The sequence below is a fragment of the Castor canadensis genome, chromosome 11, assembly GCF_047511655.1.
Source record: "Castor canadensis chromosome 11, mCasCan1.hap1v2, whole genome shotgun sequence".
NCBI classification, from domain to species: domain Eukaryota; kingdom Metazoa; phylum Chordata; class Mammalia; order Rodentia; family Castoridae; genus Castor; species Castor canadensis.
Window position 1 is genome coordinate 119814487 of NC_133396.1, and position 16035 is coordinate 119830521.

Below are 16035 nucleotides of genomic sequence, written 5' to 3' on the forward strand. Positions count from 1 at the left end.
GCAAAACTGCAACAGGCTGGTGAATGAGACTTATGCTTTGAAGAATTGGTGTTCCCGTCCATTTCTATTTATACAGATGATCAACTACTTTGCAGCGAGGAGGAGGAGAATTTTTTTCTGTGAACTATGTACATGCTTCTAAATGACTAATGAAGTCAATCTGGACCTGGCAGATTTTGCCTCTGCTTGGACAGACGTGGCACTCGTGGACGCTGTGTGACTTCTCAGCTCGCTGGTTCCCTGTTCCCACTGCAATGATCATATTATTAGCGTTTTGTTTTCAAAGTGTCGTCGTTCCCATTTCATATCAAGCCTCTGTGTGACTCTGTCTAAAGGGCCCGCCTATCACTTCTATAACCAAACTGATTTTCTTTCAGAAAATTCTGAAGACTAAACATCTTTGCTAAGTAAGTTTAGTTTGTTTTATTTTGGTGGAGTTGGGAGAAATGGGAATTCATGTTCTCAGAAGAACTTGACTCTGGGGTCCAATTTGAATTGATTTGGAGCCAAATTCAGTCCATTCTCTTGACTTGGTTGAAAGAAACAAAAGAACTGAACAGCACAAAGGAAACAAGGGGCAGGAATGCTTTCTTTCTTCTTTTCAGGCACACCTCTTCTGTGTCCCACTTCCTCCATCCTCCTGTTTAATTTTTTGGCAGTACTGGGTTTGAACTCATGGCCTCAGACTTGCTAGACAGCCACTCTACCACTTAGCCACACCTCCAGTCCTCCCTACTTCCTCCATGAGATAGTCTTTTCCCTTCCCAGTGGCTTGTCTGGTTCTATACTTTTAAGTCCATTACTCAGTCTATACAAGAAATGACAAAGTCCACTCTCCTAAGGTTGCTTTGGCTCTTACCCATGTTCTCTGTGACTCTCTGTGTCTCTGTCTCTGTCTTTTAGGTCTATGACCAGATCCCAGACACCCCAACAGAAGATCACATATTTCCTGCCAACCATTATTCAGACCCTCTCCCTATATAAGGAAGACATCATGCTCCTGGTTAAGGAAAAGATCGGCAGGAATGGAGGCTGTCTCCATCTCCACACTGTTTCTATGTTACCAGTTCTAATTAGACATTTAACTGACTGTTTGCTTCCTTTTCAAACTGGAAGCTTCATGGAAGCTGGGAAACATGTTTATTGAATGTGCCTAGTGCCCTCCTGTGTAAACCATGCTTACAGATCTCTGAAATACAGGACTGAAGGTAGAAGTGGGGAACGCATTCTGGGGGACATTTATCCTCAAGAAGTGAGATGAAAATACACTCTGGAGGTTTTTGTCTAACTGTGGGAAATGCAATGAACTGTATTCATCCATTTTTGTCACTGGGGTGGAGCCCATGACACTAAGACCCAGAATGCTTGGTCCTACCCGCTTTGTGGCCTTAAAGAATAAACAAACTTGGCATATTACATCAACCAGATTTTTTTTTCTTTGTCTCAAAGAAGGCTCAGCTGAACGCTAGATTCCTCACCCAGGGCCACAATCAAAACCCCAGAAAACCTCAGCTGTCTCCGATGATGTCACAAAACCCTTAAGAATGCTCACTGCTGAGTTGGGCACAAGTCCAGCAGACACAATTCTTTCTGCCAGTTATTCAGAGTCTTTGACAAATTAGGTGGTCTTATTTAAAAAATAATTCTTCTTCTTCTTCTTCTTCTTCTTCTTCTTCTTCTTCTTCTTCTTCTTCTTCTTCTTCTTCTTCTTCTTCTTCTTCTTTCACCCCTTCATCCTCTTAAAAGGCAGTTCAGTTTACCTCTAAGCAAGACATTAGCTCTGGCTGACCCAAATAACATTTTAATTGAAGTCTCAGTCCAAACAAACACTCAGCCTCTTTATTAACCCCAACAGTGTAATTTTTCACCCTAAGACTGATTCAGGGGGAGCTGTCTCACTTAAACTGCCATACAACGGAACATGGCAGTTTTCCTCAATCAGTCTCTTTTCTGACCTTAATGTGAACTTTAATCTCTTTTAACCATGTTCTTTTTATTAGCCGCTCATAGCCGTGGCACAACACTAATTTTCCTGTTTTTAGACTATCAGTTTACAGAGGTATTTCACTCCTTCTGCCCCCAAAAGTAACCACCAATGTTTCGTGGACTGTTTTGGGAAAGGGAAGAAAATACTTATTCTTAACTTTTTTTTTTTTTTTGGCTTAGTAGCTAGTATAGGTGTCTTGCAAAAATGTCCTATAGAATTTTAGATTAGTTCTGAGATATGTAAAAGAATGTATCCTTAATTGTCAGAAAAACCTGAAGAACACTTGCAAATGGTCACAAAGGGTTTTTTATCAATAGATACACCCACATTTATAAAATAAAGTGGAAACTAAGATTGTTATCTTAATAATTCTGGCAAAAACAAGATGTTTTTATTAGAACCCTCTAACCTTTTCGGGGAGACCTGAATTATTCAGACAATTGCTTTAATGCCTTCATTTATTTTTATGCTTAGATATAGTCAATGAGTAATGACAGAGAAAATAATTTTTCTTAATTATACCTCCCCATTTTTTGACATTGGTAAAATGATCCAAATTAGAATGAAAAGAAAAAGCACCCTTTTCACTAACAATGAAAAAATGTGTTTCTCTATTTGAAGTCTTACCTTAATATTGCAGAACTATGTAGGAAGAAAAGCAGTGCTTACGATCATGTGCTCAATTAAATTTATTATAGGTTTTCGTACTTTGTGGCATTACCATGAAAGCATATTAGTTATTATTCTTTATAACCTAATTGGAGGCTTTGTGTCTAGTTACCCCTCTGTTCTTTGCTTAATACAATAGTTTATTGATTGCAAAAAATTGCATTTCTGTGACTTTAAAGTCCTAGAACTAGGATTGTCATTGAAAGTTGGAGCCTCAGCCAGGTTTTGGGGGTCAGGGACCATGTGCCCTCTGGGTGTGAGGAGGTGGGCAGCTGGGAACAATTGTCTGTTCCCTGCAGTGTTCATAGCGTTAGCAGCATGTTGGCACGATAAACTTTGCCTTCATTTCACGGGCTCAAACAATTAGTGGAATTGAATCAGAGTTCTCCTGGATCATAGTTTATTATACGCTATTAAATTCCATTATTCAAAAAGTTGTCGCTACAATTATAAAACTTCCCAGCATCTCCCACAACCCCCCCATCTCTTTCCCATGTATTTTCTTGTATGCTTGTCATTTGTTTCTCTGATAAACAAGGTTTCTTTTTCTTTCCTGGTAGTACTTATTGGGAGAGTTAAGAGCTAATTTGAAAATGCATCTTTGAAGGGACAACAAAAAAAATGAGATGTGAAAAAAAGGATGAAGATTCTTAATTAGTCCATTATTTGACACGCACGATTTAACATGGTATGCTTAGCATTGTGCATTCCCCAAAAGAACAAGGCTCTTTTTTTTTATCCCAAACTTTAACTCGCTCTCATTCATTATATCCCTTCTTGTCACTTTCCATTAGCTGATCATGACATCCCTTGCTGGAAGGGCGAGCAAGCAGATTACTTCCAAACTGGTGTAAGTGACACTCGAAAGACTGGCCTGAAGGGGGTTCTGTGATCGCAACAAGCTCCCCAGCCCCTGGAGTTGGAGGATGTCACTTCAATAATATATTGGAGTCCACTGTCACATCATTTCTGTAGCAAGTTGGCAACTTTCCAGGAATGGGTCTTTTGCTGGATCGTCTGGGTAATAGTATTTATTGTTATTATTTTGCTAATAACAATATTAGTATTAACAATGGTTATGCCAATCCAACTCCCCCCTAGCAGTTACATTTTACAGATGAAGAAACTGAGGTCCAAAGAGTTAAAAAAAGTTGTCCATGGTCACTTGTCTGGTAAGAGATAGAGCTGAGATTTTAAATTGAGGTCTGACTCCAAGATCATGTCTATTTCTATAGCACTACATACAAACGTTCAGTGAGAAACTTCGGCATTTCTTCCTAAATCTGAAGGGTAAAGAAATGATCAAAAGTATTCATTGTACTGTAATGGAAAAATATTCTATCAGGAGGGACTTCTGAGGATGATTGACTGAATCAGTCAGGGTCAAACAAACATGGATAGATTGTGCTAAGAAAAGAATAGAAGTGGAGAATTTATGCTCTGACCTGACCAGCCCTGAAGATATGGACCACTCCCCAGCCTGGACCCCATGACTCTTACCCCTGCTCCCAGCAATCTGACCTTGGAAACAGATCCTCAGCCTTAAAATGGGGTTAGCCTTGGAAAAATCAGCAGCAGATCTGAATCTGAACAGCATGGGGATCAGTCTTGGCTACCAATCACTACCTTGATACTAACTTCTGGCCTCGTATGGTTTTCTCCTCTTGAAAGGAGCAAGTTTTCTTCATTAGCCAAGTTTCAGCTTGTCTTCTTCATTAAACAAGTGTTAGCTTCTTTTCCTAGTAACCTTTGAAGTTCTTGTTACAAAATACAAAAGCAATACAAAGTAATGCATTGACTTAAATAAAAATCACCTGTTATTCTGTCACCAGATATGTGTGTATATGTGTGTGTTAGTTTTCTGTTGCTGTGACAAACTACCTGAGGAAATTGACTTCTAAAGGCAAAATTTATTTTGGCTTATGATTTCAGAAGTTCTAGGCCATGGTTGCTTGGCCTCACCACTTTGGGCCTCTGATGAGGAAAAACATCATGGCGGCAGTGCATGGTAGTGCACAGCTGCTCACCTTATAGGAATCAGGAAGCAAGAGAAAAGACAGGAAGAGGCTGGGGTCCTAACACACCCTTCAAGAGCATACCCTACATTGATTTGCTTTTTCTAGTTAGTCTCCACTTACTAAAGGTTCCACCACCTCCCAGTAGCCCCATCAGCTGGGGACCACTGCTTCAACATAGGCTTACGGGAGATATTTAAGATCCAAACCATAACACCAGGGAAAACTGATAATTTTATAGTATATATTTTTCTAGTCTAGGCTAATCATACAGATGTTAGCACAGTTGTTATAAGGAGAGAATCTAAGTTAGAATGCATGTATTAAAATCTAAACTTCACCAATAGCAGTATGACTTACTCTGATGGCCCACCAGCTCTCTCATATGTGAAGTATCTTCCTCATTTGATCATGGTAAGAATTAATAATGTAATGTTCCCCAGCTTGCTTCCAGGCCCACAGACAACATCGTCCTTGCCAGTGCTTCTGTCCTTTTTCTGACCATTTTGTTGTACCAACCTACTTCTGACACTGCAAAAGTGATTTTTTTTTCTTTCTCCTTCCTTCCCTTCTTCCCTCCTTCCCTTTCTCCTTCTTTCTTTTCTTTCTTCAGTAGGACTGGGTTTGAACTCAGGGCTTCTCACTTGCATAGCAGGTGATCTACTACTTGAGCCACACCTCCAGTTCATTTCGTTCTGGTTATTTTGGAAATTAGGTCTTATAAACTATATGCCTGAGCTGGCCTCAAACCGTGTTCTACCCCATCTAAGTCTCCCAAATAGTCAGGATTATAGAAGTGAGCCACCAGTACCTGGCTTGCATCAGTGATTTTCGTGGCCACCATTCCAGTCTGTTTAACCACAACTCTTAAATAAGCATTGCCAACATCTTATCTTATTTTCACTCCTGTCACATACTGGATATATTTCTGCCTGGATGTTCTGCTTACCCAGCCTGGCACTATGGCAAAACCCGAGCAACCCTTCTCATTTGCATCTGCCATGAACACTCCTTGAAGTCAGAGCAGATGGCAGCAAGATCAGGAGTTTGTGATCATAAAGACAACAGCAGCAGCAACCTATACTCTCAGTCCTCTGAAATGTCGGTGACAGGCTAAGTTCCACGAGTATGTGGACAATATATGGCTGGGTCATTTTTTTAAAACCATTGTAAATGTAAAAAAAAAAAGTAATGAGAAAGGAATTCATTTCTTTATAACATTCTTTAAAAAAATCCTTTGTTATTAAGTCCATCTCTCAGAAATCATTCCATCCCATCTATGTATATCTACCTATCGGTCATCTGTCTATCTTATCTATCGTCTATATTTTAAATTGGAGGAGTGTGTGTGATGGGACAGACAATGACCAGTGACAGGAAGGAGGAAGGAAGAATTACAGTCACTGAAGCTAGGAATTTACATGGACCTTCAAAACTTAAAAAAAAAATGTTGATTTTTATATGCCAAAATCTTGAAAGGGGCCTGACGGCTCAGGCCCTGGTGTGTTTCTCCAGATGGCAGATGCCATTTTGTGTTTTGCATAAACTGACTAAATTTGCTTGCTCTTTGTACTTATTTCAGAGGAAGCCATTCTCTGCTTTCAATAGGACAGAAGAGCTCCTTGGCACTGGCCCCTCCTGGTCTGGTGAAAGGAATGGCTAAGGGACTGTTCTGAGGATGTGCAGACATCATCCAAAGCTCCCAACATTCAGATTGAGGAATAGGCTTGGCCAGGGCTTTGGATCCTTCTTGCTTGAGGAACTCTGAAAAGTTACCTTTCCAGGTTGCCCATTCTTATTTCCATGGATGACAAATAGGTTCATTATCTTTTTATTTCAATTATCTAACATCCTATTAATTGCTAGTTGTGTGATCCTCTAATGCAGGTCCTCTGTCCCTCAGTGTTAGCTACAAAAAAAAAAATTAGTGTGCTACTAGCAATATAGCTGTTAGGGTTGTTGTAAGGATCCCACTGTCAATCTGCATGGTACCTAGCATCTAGTCAGTGCTCAAGAAATTTTGGTAATTATTGTTATTTCTATGATTAACTTCTGTGAGGTTTTGATTTTTTTTCTCACTCTATACTGATTAAGTCTGCTCAACTCCCATCATTATGTTAGCTCTTTGGGCCACTTTTATAGAAATAGACTGGTAGTAGAGTGGGAAATTACTCATGAATATGGCGACATCTGTGTCACAATTTCTTTATCTATTTATCCATTGAGGTACAATTAAGTTGTCATATCTCAGCTATTTTGAACCATGCTGCAATGAACGCAGGCTTGCAGATATCTCTTTGATATGCTGATTTTACTTCCTTGAATAAATAGCACCAGAAGAGGGTTGGGTAGATCTTATAGAAGACCTGTTTTGGAGGAAAATCCACAATGGATCCAGGACTCAAGACACTGGGACTCATTCCAAAGAACAAGAGCTATTGGGACCAAAATTAAAACCTTATTCTTATGTTTCAGACTGAAAATATAGAGCATAGATTGAGACAGCCTGGAAAGAAGAAATAGTTACTTGTTCTGGTTACTTTTTATGGAAGAATGTGGCATTTGCACATTACAAAATGCTCAAGTTTTGTATTTTCAATAATAGGGAAAGAAGCTACATCAATGAATGAAACAAGGCTATGTAAACATTTCATTTGTGTTATTGAACAGTTGACATGGTCTCAATCACTTTTGCCATTCTCATCCAGCAATGATGAATGGTCCCTTTTTATAACTGAATAAAGGGAAAATAACTCAACACTTGAAATATTTACCCCAAAGCCAAAATGAAACCTGGAGGGGGGCCGGAAAACCCAAAATGAAGAACGTGGAACAGAGAATTGTGAAAACATCAGTGGTCTTTCAGGTATTTTATTTGCCATATAGCAAATTTGTTTTGACCTCCCTCTTCCACTGTCCATCTCTCCCAACAGTAAGAATAAGATGGTGTTTGAGTTGAAGCAAAGAGCACTAAAATGATTTCCTCTCTAGCCTTTGTATTGACTTCATGCTTAGAAATTGCTCTGAGAAAAGAGTGGAATGCTATGAATAACTGTTAACAAAAAATTGAGGGAAGTGAGATGAAACAAGAGACAAAAAGACAAGGTCTATGTCAAAAGGAAGAGGAAAAAATGCTGGAGAGAACAAGGGAAAGCTGTATTATGGTGGAGAAAGAAATTTTACAGCAGCAAAAAAGAAAGAAAAGAACTTTATAGTAGTATGGCAAAGATGGCTAGCTGACCAATGTAGATTTATCCTTTCCTTCCACATTTAGACTTGCTTCGGGGGAGCAACTGCCCAGGAAGAGCCAGCCTGTCACCTACCCCATCTTCATCTTCTGTCTGGGTAATGCCAGGATAACCTTGACGCCACTCCTATATAGATGTAGAACCATACATAGAAAAAATCTGGATCTCTGAATCACTACTCAGAGGAATAGTCAGATTCGATCTTGTGTGAGTAAGAAATAAACATTTATGTGTTATTTTCATCTTTGTATAAATTATTTCCTGATATCCACTTATTTTTCTACTATGTTGCCAAAAGAAGTCAGTAACAACCAACACATGGTATTTTTCACCTATAATTTCAAGAGTCATGTAGTCTGATTTTCAAGTTAATAAAGCAAAGTTTTGCTGATGATTTTTCTGCCGCATGATTTGGATTTTTAGTCACTTAGGATAATGTATTTTTTCCTAGCAGCCCATGCCTTGACCACAAAGTCAATGCCACACAATTTAGGGTTTTATTACAGGATACAGCATGTAGTACCCAATACAGCCATTAGGTTTAATCAGAAAATAGAGAAATGATACAATGCTTTATCAATACCATTGCCACTCTCTGGACCCAGAGGAAGACCATAGTTCCATCGTCCCTTGAAATTCATTTAGGGCTGTGAGACCAATTATTTGTAGTGGAATGTGAGCAGAAGTATGGTGCCAGGGCATTGAGAGTACGTGTATACCTTATATTCTCTCCTCCTCTCTCGTAGAGACCTTGAAGAACATGAGTACTAGATGGTATAGCTGCAAGGTGAAAACCACTTAGCCTAATCCTGGGCAAGAACTCTTGTTTTGTTATACTATTCGGGGCTTGGGGGTTAGGAATTCTACATCAGGAATTAGAGATTTTGCAGCCTCATTGGGAAAGCTGGGAAATGAAGGTCAAGGAAATTGCTAGTACCTTTCGGGAAGTCTGAAGTTAGAGAATTACTGGGAAGCCAAGTTGCCACCTGCCAATGCTCACACACCCATAGCTACTGACAGAGAAAAATGGTTTTTCTCTTCTGCCTTCCAAGGGTTTCAAGAGTATCTCTCAATGGCAGAATATTTTAAAAATCCTACTGGCAAAGGAGTCTGGGAATGCAATTTCTAGGCTTTCAGTTCTGTGGTATTGGGAGGAGCTTGCAAGGGTAACGATGGTGTTCACTGCCTCTCAACAAAAAGTCTGGTACCAGGGCTCATGGCCCTTCCCATGGGAAATTCAAGTGGTCATCACTTCATAATGCATGTCTTCTTGATAACTCCTTATGAACAGATCTTAATCAACTCTGTCTCCCCAGTGCCAAAAAATATTAGATAATACCTTGTTTTGAATAGATTTGAATGGAATAGCAGCAGAATCAAAAGACAGTAAGAAAGTGGTCCCATGTGTTTGTTAGATTTCAAGAACTTCCGTCCATGGAACCTGTTAGTTCTCCCTAGTGACTGCCCTAGTTTCTGCCCCAGTTCACATCACTTTCCTTCCTAGTCTACTCGGAGTGACTGTGTAGAGCTGTTAGCCCATCAAGTGACCTTGAACTTGAGCCCTAGGTTCTATCTGCACAGCTAAAAGAAGGAGGATTTGTTGATGCTCTCGTACCCTGGATCCATGGAGACTGTGAAGTATTTTTTTTTATATAAAAGCTGCATTATCAAGGTGATTGTGCACAGCTAACCATAGTATGTCTACATTTTACTCAGCTGACTCTGAACATAGCCTCGTGCTGTGAGAGTTGGAATCTCTGGGAATTGGGATTTTCTGAGCTCCCATTGGGGTCCAGTGGGGAGTACTCTGTAAACAAGGAGGTAGGGTGGATTTATGAAGTACAAAGGACCCATTTAGCCATAAGAAATGGATACTCAGGAAAGGAGGTTCAGACCCTGGTTTGATTTCATCTGAAAAGGCACAAAGATTAAATACATCCTCTGGATATTTATTTTCCTCACTAAAAAAGGGTAAAGGTGTTATGTCTCTGGTAAAGATGATGGCAGAGTGACTCAGACTTACAACCATCAAAGAAATGAAAGATATGGATCGTGTCATAATTAAACTTATTATAAAGTGGTGACCATATCTAGTAGAAAAGTACTGTGTCCACAACAGCACAATTATAGGGAATGTGATGACGTCATAGCCCCTAGTGCCCAGCATTTAGCCTTTCTTTTCCATTCCCACCCACCCTGACCTCTGGCTATATTTAGTTGTTTTACAGCATTACCTGGACCAAAGACTATTTTACAAAAATTTAAAAAATAGAGAGAAGAGTTAAAAAATTCAGCTTAACAAAGTCTCTTTCCTTTGCTTACTGATGTTCCTTCCTGGTTAATATGTTTTCTCCTGCTTTGTACCTCGAATCACAGCTGAAACACAATCATGAGTTTACTTTGTGTAAAGGGAAGTAGGGCATTGAGCAATCATCTAATGAATACTGTCAAGATGGTTAGTGAATTTGGAAAATTCCACTCTCAAAAAACATTACTTTCACTATTCTGTAGCAGATTTCCTCTTGGCCTTAATTATCCACAGAGTTGTCCAGTTTTCTGATAGTCTTCACTATTGTTGACATCACCGAAATATTATTTAATGCATTTCATTGGGCTCATTTGCTAACCCTTTATTCTAAGTAGCTTTTTAAAAATTACTAATCTATTTACTTATTCAATCAATATTGAACACACTTCCAGTTATGTAGCATTGCTATTAATAAACAATTCTACATCTAAAGATTTAAGGAAACTATGATTACTCATGACTCTTGGGTTCAATGGGCTCAGCTGGGCAGAGCTCGCTTGGAGTCCTTCATGTAGTTTTCAGTCAGATGATAACTGAATCTGGAGCCATCTCAAGGTTTCTTTTCCCATACATTTGGCATTGGGGAAGTCAGGAATCTTTCTGGATACATGGTTAGTTTGGGCTTCCTCAGAGTTTGTTATCAGATTTCTTAGATTTCTTACAATGTAGCTGGCTTCTTGTAGAGCAAATGTCCCAAGACACCCAGTGGAAGTTCAAAGATTCTTAACCTGGCACTGGAAGTCATGCAAGTCTTCTACCTTCAATTTTCCCAGGCAAATCTCTGATGTGGAATCTCTGATCCCAGGGGTTGGAGAAATAGAATCACCAGATGGAAATGGTTTGTGCATCGAAGGAAGGATTTTAATGTGGTCCTTGCAATGCGAAGCTAGCATAAGTAACTACCATGTGGCAGGTGCTTTGCTAGGTGCTGGAGCATGTCAACCAAGCAGGCATTCGTGGAAATGTAGCTTAATGAACTTTAGTTTGACTACAATATCAATATTAAAGTCTCTTTATTTATGAAACTGGCAGAACAGCTATTGTAAGCATTAGTCTGGTTAGTCTGACTTTCTCAATCATCAAACAATAAATTTTATGTGCATGTGATCCATAACTTGACGATTACCTTGCTGAGCTGATTCACTCATGGATTTTAAAAATGCATTCATTCAAAACAGTCTGAGCAACACCGGGTGTTCATCTGTGGGTTGATAAGAATGTTAAGTTCCTGCTGTATGTGAGGCTCAAACTAACTACTTTGACTCAGACAGGGATTATTAAAGAAGTTGAAAAGTTAGGTTTTTGAAAGTTCAGTTTCCTTTCTTTCTAGTAGTTCTGACCATGCGCAGTTAGACAGTGAGCACAGACAAGGTATGCTAAACAAGAAACACAGTATCAGTTTCTTTCCTATGATTTATATTTTGGAGAGAAGTAAATCAATTAAATTTGCTTCAATTTGCTTCTCTCTCATGCCATTAAAGGAAGGTAATCTAGGTTTGTTAAGTTAAAGGAGATTTCAGGACAGGAATGTTGACAGAAGAATCGGTGGAGCTCAGCAATTCTCAGGTCTTATCACTTTTGGCATAGTTTACGTCCATTTGGTGGTACAGCTATGAGGAACTGGGGACAGATTCACGATGACACAAGAGACCCGACATTTCAGAAACAAAGGTCAAAGCCTGAAAAGGTGCAAGAGCAGGCAGGTTCCCTGGTACACATGTGCACATGTCAAGTTCCTGCCATGAAGCTCGTATCCTACTGCATCTATGTTGTCTCACAGCATGACAGACATTACAGAGATATTTAAAGTCACACAACAACATATCTTGCCTAATTTGCCTGGTTGCTTCAAGCAAAACTAAATTTTGACTTGTCATATCAACTGTCTTCTGTCCATCCACTAACTCTAACGTCACCAATATGGGTCCTTATCTCACACCAGTGACTCGTGTGTCACTGGTATGATTCGTTAAATTAAACTGCTTTCCATTTCAAATGCCAGTTCATCTATCTGAAATATCTGTCTCTGCTTTCTCTGGACATTCATAATAATCTGACTTTAATTATACCCTACTCTTCATTCGGCGGCTTTGTATTATTTGGTACCTGCCAATATATCACTTTATAAGTTTTCCAGGGCACCCAATTTATTCAGTCAGATGGTAAAGTGAATGGCAGAACTCTATACACACTTATATGTTTATGTAGTAAACATATACATATATATGCAGGAGACACTTCTCAACAGCCTACCCATTGTCTGTTTTGCTAGGTTAAGGTCAAATAGACCGTTTTGCAATTACTTGGTGAATTGGATTAATGTATATACGTTTATATAATGGATAACGTAATTTTAAAAAGTCCTCAAGTTCATAGTCATAAAAATGAAAATGATTTAGATTATTGCTCATTTTATTCTCTGGGGAAACTCTTTTCGTAGCTTCATGACAAGCCTAACTACTTGAGCCATGCAGACACTTGTGATTGTTTGGGGAAAACATGACTTTTTCTTGAATTGTGGAAGTCTTTATCTAATTACTCAATTTGAAGTTACAAAGCCTTTGAACTCATGTTGGCCTTGTGAGAGTTTATCCAGCCTTGTGTCTAGTGATCATGAAGGGGTCATAAGTGGCCTGGAGAACTTTAAGCTCTTAAGATCTTCCTTTATGTCTCTAGTATCTGCCTTCTCTTCTGATATTTTATTTATTTATTTATTGGGGTACTGGGGTTTGAACTCAGGGACTAGCGTTTGCCAGCCAGATGCTTTACTGCATGAGCCATGCCTCCAACCTTTTTTGCTTTCATTATTTTTTCAAATAGGGTCTCACTTGTTTGTCCAGACTGACCTGGAATGAGATCCTTCTATTTATACCTCCCATGTAGCTGGTATGACAGGCATGTATCACCATACTCAGCTTTTATAAAGGTTGAGATGAGGTTCCTGTGGACTTTTTACCTGAGCTGCCCTCCAGTGGTGGTCCTACTCATCTCTGCTTCCCAAGTAGATGGGATTACAGACATGAGCCACTGTACCTGGTTTCTTTTGGCACTTTAAATAAATATACAATTTGAGTAGAAACTTGACACTGGCTTCACAAAAGCTTTCCTAACCAATGTGTCACCTTACTTTTCCCTCTTCTAACCAATTTGCACTCTCTAAAATCTCTTTATTTGCAAAATATGGTGCTACCACTGCATACTTAATCAATGAGGGGTTTCCCTCATTGCAAGGAAACCTTTTCCAATTCTCCAAATACCATGAATTGTTTCCAAACTCCTAATATTAACAGAAAATAAAGCTTTGTTCTCATAATTAGATATAAACTGAAATGCAAATATGGTTGGAATTGTTGATAGTATGGTAGATCCTTACTTACTGAAGATGATAAGGACTGTTTCATATCTTTTCTCAAAAACAGATTTTGATTAGAAAAAGTAGTGATTGAGTTTGGGAGAATGACAGATTACTACATCCTTAAAGCAGTAGGCTCTGAAGTAGGGCTCCATACCCCATGGAGAATCCAAAGTGATTCGTTGTGTGCAGAAAGACGATATTAGAACTTGTTTTATTTCAATTTTTTAAATTTAGATTTATTTTTTATTTAAAATTTTTATTTGATTTTTTAAATTTTAAGTTTTATTTCATCTTAAGAGTTTTTGGTACGTCTGGTCTTTTTTATTGATACATAATAATTCTACATGTTTATAAGGTACCATGGGATATTTCAATATTTGTTCACATTGTAGAATGTTAGAATGAGGGTAGGTACATTTGTTCTAATGCACACTAGGATAAAAAAATATATAGTTAATAAGTAAAAAGACACAGATTGGATATACTTAGAAGTGTTTTGATATGTGAAATCTGAAAGTTTAGAAATCACTGTTTTCAAAGGGTAAGCACAGAGGAGATCCTCGTGATGTGGGGAGGAACTGGAAATCAGGAATGGTTACAGAACAACTGTTTGTACCCTTAGAATTCTGATTCTGGTTATTACTGGTTCCAGTGTCTGATCAATAGGTAGCTCACTAACTCAATGTGATGCCAGCATAGTCCCTTTTAAGATGTCAAGAAATTGCTCAATGCTAGAATGTTGACCGAAGAAAATAGATTTTAATCATGCTTTTTTTTTTTTTCCATTTTGTTTTCTCAAGGGTCTGATGGGAACAGAAAGTTTTGAGGGAGTTTACTGTTTGTGCAAGATGACTGGTTGGTTGGGTAAAGAAGTCCAAAGTGTTTCATCTGCAGAGCAAATAAGGCCTGATCAAAGGTAACTGAAATGAATGTCTCCACCTTGTCCCTTTTCCATGTCTAAAAGGATGTTTGTGTCCACTGTTGCACAACCGAGAGCCTAACCTGCGCGTGCCCAATGGAGGGGGTGCATTGCCACGAAGAAGAATAGTTACTGACCTTTATTCTTCGTTTGACAGGCAATTGGTGATTCTGCCTATGCAAAAATCAGTTAAAAAATGAAAAATCTGTTTGTTGATGAGATATTGCTCGATATCCAGGTATCATTTGTCAGATAGCAACTGGGTGGTTAAGTCAGAATTTTTTCTTTCTCCAAAGATAGACATGACACAACTCTATAAAATACGAAAGTTAAGTTTATTAACTCATGGACATCTGTTTGTTAATCTGGACATTTATTGTGTTGGATAATGACAACAAAGACAATTGGATTACTCCATGGTACTTATGGCAAATATTCAGAATTGACAAATATTCTGAAAATGTGAATCATATTGGGAAACTCAACTAGCTTTTTAGAAGATAACTTTCATGAATAAACACTGGTGGAAGAGTGGGATATGATGACATGGCTGAGTTAAGCACTTATTATTGGGAGAAAGTGAAAAATGCTTTGGGTCCCAAAGATCCTTATTGTCCAGCTAGGTGCTTAATTGTTCTCTTGGATTTTGTTCTTCCTGTTGGAATTTGAGATCTCCAGAGCCACTGTACAGTGAGAGGTCCCATGTGAACAGTCACGAAGTATAATAACAAATGAGCTAGCAGTCAATCATGGATAGAAGCTAAGGAAATTAAAGATCAACTCTCGTTTTGAAAGGATGTATATCATCCGAGACTTTTTCCTCAAGGAAATTTTTAAGAAAAGGTTGAGACATGAAGCCCAAATTTTCTGCCTAATTTTTGGATGTTTGAAAAAATCCTGATGGGACTGAAATTGTAAGATGGGAAATGCACAGAAAATTCATTTTGTCAATGTGAGTGTGAATGGGTATACAAATAACAACTGAAACTGGTTAATGTCCATATTGTCTGAATAACCACAACATCTATTGGTATACTTATTCAAAATTAAAAAGAAAACCTCAAACTTTTCAGTATGGAGACAAGTTTCAGTTTCTCAGCCTAAGTCCTGCTATGACCTATGCTTTGGAATTTCACTTATGGCCAGCTACTCAAGTGGAAAAACTAATTATAGTAGAAACTTAGGTGAGTTATTTGGAAGTACTTCTACTGTAGACTGGGAGACACTGAACCTGGTGAAAATGCAGTTGGACTCTTTCAAAGTTCACACTAGGTAATTATCTTTCCGAAGGTGTGAATGTATCATTTTTCCTGAAAATAGTCACATTTGCAAGTCCCGTCAAACCCTAGGATTCTATCAATTACTCATCCAGGGCCAACACCATCATGTGTTCTGATTTTAGAATGAGGTACCTTCAGAAGGTTGATAACTCTGGGCAGATACAAATGTTGAGAGAGAAAGTCACTACACTTTCTCAGTGTGCAACTCAAAATGGACTTTGAAATCTGTAGAAACTATTAGATTAGCCAATTAA

The 16035-nt window shown here is 38.6% G+C and overlaps 1 protein-coding gene across 1 annotated transcript in view; it reads left to right on the top strand.

Annotated features, from left to right (window-relative positions):
* Nucleotides 1-16035, top strand: part of LOC141413652 (uncharacterized) — a 143219-nt gene that overhangs the window by 14273 nt on the left and 112911 nt on the right. Inside the window, exon 3 of the mRNA XM_074044799.1 lies at nt 14383-14498. The gene's annotated coding sequence lies outside the window, so the exon portion shown is untranslated. The remainder of the gene's footprint in view (nt 1-14382; nt 14499-16035) is intronic.